Consider the following 8,950-nt stretch of genomic DNA (forward strand, 5'->3'; position numbering starts at 1 on the left):
GGTAGGGGCACAGGTGAGGGTGATATGTGGTAGGGGCACAGGTGATGTGGGTAGGGGCACAGGTGAGGGTGACATGAGGAGGGTAGGGGCACAGGTGAGGGTGATATGTGGTGGGTAGGGGCACAGGTGAGGGTGATATGTGGTGGGTAGGGGCACAGGTGAGGGTGACATGAGGAGGGTAGGGGCAGCTGTCACTGGGCGGGGGTAACATCAGAGGAGCCGGCCAGAGGTGACAGCAGCTGCAGTGAGGGACTATGGCACTGGGGACGGGACTACATTTCCCTGCACCCTCCTGGCATCCTGACGTCACTAGGCCCCGCCCTTCCTGAAAAGCTCGGTGTCCCCGCCCACGCCGCCATTTTGCGCAGTGAGTGCCGGCTCAGTCCCGCTCATTCGTGGAGCCTCTCCCGCTCTGCCTGTTACCAATACCGGTGAGCACAGCCCCCCCGAGCCACCCCCTCCCCCAGCCCACACACCGGCCCCCCCCTCAGCTATCCCCGGAGCCGATGGTGGCGGATTGTACCCGCTGACTGGGACTCGGGAGAGAAGCGGCGGCAGCGGCGGCGCAGGTGAGTCCTAGACAAGATGGCGGCCGGGAGCGCTCTCTGCGGTGCCTGTGTGTGTACTGTATATATATAGTGTGTGTACTGTATATATATAGTGTGTGTGTACTGTATATATATATAGTGTGTGTGTGTACTGTATATATATATAGTGTGTGTGTGTACTGTATATATATAGTGTGTGTGTACTGTATATATATATAGTGTGTGTGTGTACTGTATATATATAGTGTGTGTGTACTGTATATATATATAGTGTGTGTGTGTACTGTATATATATAGTGTGTGTGTACTGTATATATATAGTGTGTGTGTACTGTATATATATAGTGTGTGTGTGTACTGTATATATATAGTGTGTGTGTACTGTATATATATATAGTGTGTGTGTGTGTACTGTATATATAGTGTGTGTGTGTACTGTATATATATAGTGTGTGTGTACTGTATATATATAGTGTGTGTGTGTACTGTATATATATAGTGTGTGTGTGTACTGTATATATATAGTGTGTGTGTGTACTGTATATATATAGTGTGTGTGTGTACTGTATATATATAGTGTGTGTGTACTGTATATATATAGTGTGTGTGTGTACTGTATATATATAGTGTGTGTGTGTACTGTATATATATAGTGTGTGTGTACTGTATATATATAGTGTGTGTGTGTACTGTATATATATAGTGTGTGTGTACTGTATATATATAGTGTGTGTGTACTGTATATATATAGTGTGTGTGTGTACTGTATATATATAGTGTGTGTGTGTACTGTATATATATAGTGTGTGTGTACTGTATATATATAGTGTGTGTGTACTGTATATATATAGTGTGTGTACTGTATATATATAGTGTGTGTGTACTGTATATATATATAGTGTGTGTGTGTACTGTATATATATATAGTGTGTGTGTGTACTGTATATATATAGTGTGTGTGTACTGTATATATATATAGTGTGTGTGTGTACTGTATATATATAGTGTGTGTGTACTGTATATATATATAGTGTGTGTGTGTACTGTATATATATAGTGTGTGTGTACTGTATATATATAGTGTGTGTGTACTGTATATATATAGTGTGTGTGTGTACTGTATATATATAGTGTGTGTGTACTGTATATATATATAGTGTGTGTGTGTGTACTGTATATATAGTGTGTGTGTGTACTGTATATATATAGTGTGTGTGTACTGTATATATATAGTGTGTGTGTGTACTGTATATATATAGTGTGTGTGTGTACTGTATATATATAGTGTGTGTGTGTACTGTATATATATAGTGTGTGTGTGTACTGTATATATATAGTGTGTGTGTACTGTATATATATAGTGTGTGTGTGTACTGTATATATATAGTGTGTGTGTGTACTGTATATATATAGTGTGTGTGTACTGTATATATATAGTGTGTGTGTGTACTGTATATATATATAGTGTGTGTGTACTGTATATATATAGTGTGTGTGTACTGTATATATATAGTGTGTGTGTGTACTGTATATATATAGTGTGTGTGTGTACTGTATATATATAGTGTGTGTGTGTACTGTATATATATATAGTGTGTGTGTACTGTATATATATAGTGTGTGTGTGTACTGTATATATATAGTGTGTGTGTGTACTGTATATATAGTGTGTGTGTACTGTATATATATAGTGTGTGTGTGTACTGTATATATATAGTGTGTGTACTGTATATATATAGTGTGTGTACTGTGTATATATAGTGTGTGTGTACTGTATATATATAGTGTGTGTACTGTATATATATAGTGTGTGTGTGTACTGTATATATATAGTGTGTGTGTGTACTGTATATATATAGTGTGTGTGTGTACTGTGTATATATAGTGTGTGTGTACTGTATATATATAGTGTGTGTGTGTACTGTATATATATAGTGTGTGTGTACTGTATATATATAGTGTGTGTGTGTACTGTATATATATAGTGTGTGTGTACTGTATATATATAGTGTGTGTGTACTGTATATATATAGTGTGTGTGTGTACTGTATATATATAGTGTGTGTGTACTGTATATATATAGTGTGTGTGTACTGTATATATATATATAGTGTGTGTGTACTGTATATATATAGTGTGTGTGTGTACTGTATATATAGTGTGTGTGTACTGTATATATATAGTGTGTGTGTACTGTATATATATAGTGTGTGTGTACTGTATATATATAGTGTGTGTGTACTGTATATATATAGTGTGTGTGTACTGTATATATATAGTGTGTGTGTACTGTATATATATAGTGTGTGTGTACTGTATATATATAGTGTGTGTGTACTGTATATATATAGTGTGTGTGTGTACTGTATATATATAGTGTGTGTGTACTGTATATATATAGTGTGTGTGTACTGTATATATATATAGTGTGTGTGTACTGTATATATATAGTGTGTGTGTGTACTGTATATATAGTGTGTGTGTACTGTATATATATAGTGTGTGTGTACTGTATATATATAGTGTGTGTGTACTGTATATATATAGTGTGTGTGTACTGTATATATATAGTGTGTGTGTGTACTGTATATATATAGTGTGTGTGTGTACTGTATATATAGTGTGTGTGTACTGTATATATATAGTGTGTGTGTACTGTATATATAGTGTGTGTGTGTGTGTGTACTGTATATATAGTGTGTGTGTGTACTGTATATATATATAGTGTGTGTGTGTACTGTATATATAGTGTGTGTGTGTACTGTATATATAGTGTGTGTGTGTACTGTATATATAGTGTGTGTGTGTACTGTATATATAGTGTGTGTGTGTACTGTATATATATATAGTGTGTGTGTACTGTATATATAGTGTGTGTGTGTGTGTACTGTATATATAGTGTGTGTACTGTATATATAGTGTGTGTGTGTACTGTATATATAGTGTGTGTGTGTACTGTATATATAGTGTGTGTGTGTACTGTATATATAGTGTGTGTGTGTACTGTATATATAGTGTGTGTGTACTGTATATATAGTGTGTGTGTACTGTATATATAGTGTGTGTGTGTACTGTATATATAGTGTGTGTGTGTACTGTATATATAGTGTGTGTGTGTACTGTATATATAGTGTGTGTGTGTACTGTATATATATAGTGTGTGTTGTGTACTGTATATTATAGTGTGTGTGTGTACTGTATATATAGTGTGTGTGTGTACTGTATATATAGTGTGTGTGTACTGTATATATATAGTGTGTGTGTACTGTATATATAGTGTGTGTGTACTGTTATATATAGTGTGTGTGTGTACTGTATATATATAGTGTGTGTGTACTGTATATATATAGTGTGTGTGTGTACTGTATATATAGTGTGTGTGTACTGTGTATATATAGTGTGTGTGTACTGTATATATATAGTGTGTGTGTACTGTATATTATAGTGTGTGTGTACTGTATATATAGTGTGTGTGTACTGTATATATAGTGTGTGTGTACTGTATATATAGTGTGTGTGTGTACTGTATATATAGTGTGTGTGTACTGTATTATAGTGTGTGTGTGTACTGGATATATAGTGTGTGTGTACTGTATATATAGTGTGTGTGTACTGTATATATAGTGTGTGTGTACTGTATATATAGTGTGTGTGTGTGTACTGTAGTATATAGTGTGTGTGTACTGTATATATAGTGTGTGTGTGTACTGTATATATATAGTGTGTGTGTACTGTATATAGTGTGTGTGTGTACTGTATATATAGTGTGTGTGTGTACTGTATATATATAGTGTGTGTGTACTGTATATATAGTGTGTGTGTGTGTACTGTATATATAGTGTGTGTGTGTACTGTATATATAGTGTGTGTGTGTACTGTATATATAGTGTGTGTGTACTGTATATATAGTGTGTGTGTGTACTGTATATATAGTGTGTGTGTGTACTGTATATAGTGTGTGTGTGTACTGTATATATAGTGTGTGTGTGTGTACTGTATATATAGTGTGTGTGTGTACTGTATATATAGTGTGTGTGTGTACTGTATATATAGTGTGTGTGTGTGTACTGTATATATAGTGTGTGTGTGTACTGTATATATAGTGTGTGTGTACTGTATATATATATAGTGTGTGTGTACTGTATATATAGTGTGTGTGTGTGTACTGTATATATAGTGTGTGTGTGTGTACTGTATATATAGTGTGTGTGTGTACTGTATATATAGTGTGTGTGTACTGTATATATATATAGTGTGTGTGTACTGTATATATAGTGTGTGTGTGTGTACTGTATATATAGTGTGTGTGTGTACTGTATATATATAGTGTGTGTGTACTGTATATATAGTGTGTGTGTGTACTGTATATATAGTGTGTGTGTGTACTGTATATATATAGTGTGTGTGTGTGTACTGTATATATAGTGTGTGTGTACTGTATATATAGTGTGTGTGTGTACTGTATATATAGTGTGTGTGTGTACTGTATATATAGTGTGTGTGTGTACTGTATATATAGTGTGTGTGTACTGTATATATAGTGTGTGTGTACTGTATATATAGTGTGTGTGTGTACTGTATATATAGTGTGTGTGTGTACTGTATATATAGTGTGTGTGTGTACTGTATATATAGTGTGTGTGTACTGTTATATATAGTGTGTGTGTACTGTATATATAGTGTGTGTGTACTGTATATATAGTGTGTGTGTGTACTGTATATATAGTGTGTGTGTGTACTGTATATAGTGTGTGTACTGTATATATATAGTGTGTGTGTACTGTATATATAGTGTGTGTGTACTGTATATAGTGTGTGTACTGTATATATATAGTGTGTGTGTACTGTATATATAGTGTGTGTGTGTACTGTATATATATAGTGTGTGTGTACTGTATATATAGTGTGTGTGTGTACTGTATATATAGTGTGTGTGTGTGTACTGTATATATAGTGTGTGTGTACTGTATATATAGTGTGTGTGTGTGTGTACTGTATATATAGTGTGTGTGTACTGTATATATAGTGTGTGTGTGTACTGTATATATATATAGTGTGTGTGTACTGTATATATAGTGTGTGTGTGTACTGTATATATAGTGTGTGTGTGTACTGTATATATAGTGTGTGTGTACTGTATATATAGTGTGTGTGTGTACTGTATATATATAGTGTGTGTGTGTACTGTATATATAGTGTGTGTACTGTATATATAGTGTGTGTGTACTGTATATATAGTGTGTGTGTGTACTGTATATATAGTGTGTGTGTGTACTGTATATATAGTGTGTGTGTGTACTGTATATATAGTGTGTGTGTACTGTGTATATATATAGTGTGTGTGTGTACTGTATATATATAGTGTGTGTGTACTGTATATATATATAGTGTGTGTACTGTATATATATATATATATAGTGTGTGTGTGTGTACTGTGTATATAGTGTGTGTGTGTACTGTGTATATATATATAGTGTGTGTGTACTGTATATATATATAGTGTGTGTACTGTGTATATATAGTGTGTGTGTACTGTATATATAGTGTGTGTGTACTGTATATATAGTGTGTGTGTACTGTATATATAGTGTGTGTGTGTACTGTATATATAGTGTGTGTGTGTACTGTATATATAGTGTGTGTACTGTATATATAGTGTGTGTACTGTATATATAGTGTGTGTGTGTGTACTGTATATATAGTGTGTGTACTGTATATATATAGTGTGTGTGTACTGTATATATATAGTGTGTGTGTACTGTATATATAGTGTGTGTGTACTGTATATATAGTGTGTGTGTGTACTGTATATATAGTGTGTGTGTGTACTGTATATATAGTGTGTGTGTGTACTGTGTATATATAGTGTGTGTGTGTACTGTGTATATATAGTGTGTGTGTGTACTGTATATATAGTGTGTGTGTACTGTATATATAGTGTGTGTGTACTGTATATATAGTGTGTGTGTGTACTGTATGTATATATAGTGTGTTGTGTGTACTGTATGTATATATAGTGTGTGTGTGTACTGTATGTATATATAGTGTGTGTGTACTGTATGTATATATAGTGTGTGTGTACTGTATATATATAGTGTGTGTGTACTGTATATATATAGTGTGTGTGTACTGTATATATATAGTGTGTGTGTGTACTGTATATATATATAGTGTGTGTGTACTGTATATATATATAGTGTGTGTGTACTGTATATATAGTGTGTGTGTACTGTATATATATAGTGTGTGTGTACTGTATATATAGTGTGTGTGTGTACTGTATATATAGTGTGTGTGTGTGTACTGTATATATAGTGTGTGTGTGTACTGTATATATAGTGTGTGTGTGTACTGTATATATAGTGTGTGTGTGTACTGTATATATAGTGTGTGTGTGTACTGTATATATAGTGTGTGTGTACTGTATATATAGTGTGTGTACTGTATATATATAGAGTGTGTGTACTGTATATATAGTGTGTGTACTGTATATATAGTGTGTGTGTGTACTGTATATATAGTGTGTGTGTGTACTGTATATATAGTGTGTGTGTGTGTGTACTGTATATATATATAGTGTGTGAACTGTATATATATATATATAGTGTGTGTGTACTGTATATATATAGTGTGTGTGTACTGTATATATATAGTGTGTGTGTACTGTATATATAGTGTGTGTGTACTGTATATATAGTGTGTGTGTGTGTACTGTATATATAGTGTGTGTGTACTGTATATATAGTGTGTGTGTACTGTATATATATAGTGTGTGTGTACTGTATATATATATATATATAGTGTGTGTACTGTGTATATAGTGTGTGTGTGTACTGTATATATAGTGTGTGTGTGTGTACTGTATATATAGTGTGTGTGTGTGTACTGTATATATAGTGTGTGTGTACTGTATATATAGTGTGTGTGTACTGTATATATAGTGTGTGTGTGTACTGTATATATAGTGTGTGTGTACTGTGTATATATAGTGTGTGTGTACTGTATATATAGTGTGTGTGTACTGTATATATATAGTGTGTGTGTACTGTATATATAGTGTGTGTGTGTACTGTATATATAGTGTGTGTGTGTGTACTGTATATATAGTGTGTGTGTACTGTATATATAGTGTGTGTGTGTGTACTGTATATATATATATATAGTGTGTGTGTACTGTATATATAGTGTGTGTGTACTGTATATATATATAGTGTGTGTGTGTACTGTATATATATAGTGTGTGTGTGTACTGTATATATATAGTGTGTGTGTACTGTATATATAGTGTGTGTGTGTACTGTATATATATAGTGTGTGTGTGTACTGTATATATATAGTGTGTGTGTACTGTGTATATAGTGTGTGTGTGTACTGTATATATATAGTGTGTGTGTACTGTGTATATAGTGTGTGTGTGTGTACTGTATATATATAGTGTGTGTGTACTGTGTATATAGTGTGTGTACTGTATATATATAGTGTGTGTGTACTGTGTATATAGTGTGTGTGTGTGTACTGTATATATAGTGTGTGTGTGTGTGTACTGTATATATAGTGTGTGTGTGTACTGTGTATATAGTGTGTGTGTACTGTATATATAGTGTGTGTGTGTACTGTATATATAGTGTGTGTGTACTGTGTATATAGTGTGTGTGTGTACTGTATATATAGTGTGTGTGTACTGTATATATATAGTGTGTGTGTACTGTGTATATATATAGTGTGTGTGTGTACTGTGTATATAGTGTGTGTGTGTACTGTGTATATAGTGTGTGTGTACTGTGTATATATAGTGTGTGTGTACTGTGTATATATAGTGTGTGTGTGTACTGTGTATATATAGTGTGTGTGTACTGTGTATATATAGTGTGTGTGTGTACTGTGTATATATAGTGTGTGTGTGTACTGTATATATAGTGTGTGTGTGTACTGTATATATAGTGTGTGTACTGTATATATAGTGTGTGTGTACTGTATATATATATAGTGTGTGTGTGTACTGTATATATAGTGTGTGTGTGTACTGTATATATATAGTGTGTGTGTGTGTACTGTATATATAGTGTGTGTGTGTGTACTGTGTATATAGTGTGTGTGTACTGTGTATATAGTGTGTGTGTGTACTGTGTATATAGTGTGTGTGTGTACTGTGTATATAGTGTGTGTGTGTGTGTACTGTATATATAGTGTGTGTGTGTACTGTATATATAGTGTGTGTGTGTACTGTATATATAGTGTGTGTGTACTGTATATATAGTGTGTGTGTGTACTGTATATATAGCGTGTGTGTACTGTATATATATAGTGTGTGTGTGTACTGTATATATAGTGTGTGTGTGTGTACTGTATATATATATAGCGTGTGTGTACTGTATATATATATAGTGTGTGTGTGTACTGTG

General features: G+C 33.8%; 1 protein-coding gene across 2 annotated transcripts in view; it reads left to right on the top strand.

The window, feature by feature from the left end:
- The first annotated feature begins 345 nt into the window (after nt 1-345).
- SRCAP (Snf2 related CREBBP activator protein) overlaps nt 346-8,950 on the top strand; it is a 261,121-nt gene continuing 252,516 nt past the window's right edge. For both annotated transcript variants that reach the window (XM_088462894.1, XM_088462895.1), the window contains exon 1: nt 346-569. The gene's annotated coding sequence lies outside the window, so the exon portion shown is untranslated. The remainder of the gene's footprint in view (nt 570-8,950) is intronic.

The sequence above is a fragment of the Taudactylus pleione genome, unplaced genomic scaffold (genome assembly GCF_031769625.1).
Source record: "Taudactylus pleione unplaced genomic scaffold, aTauple2 ptg001287l, whole genome shotgun sequence".
NCBI lineage: Eukaryota > Metazoa > Chordata > Amphibia > Anura > Myobatrachidae > Taudactylus > Taudactylus pleione.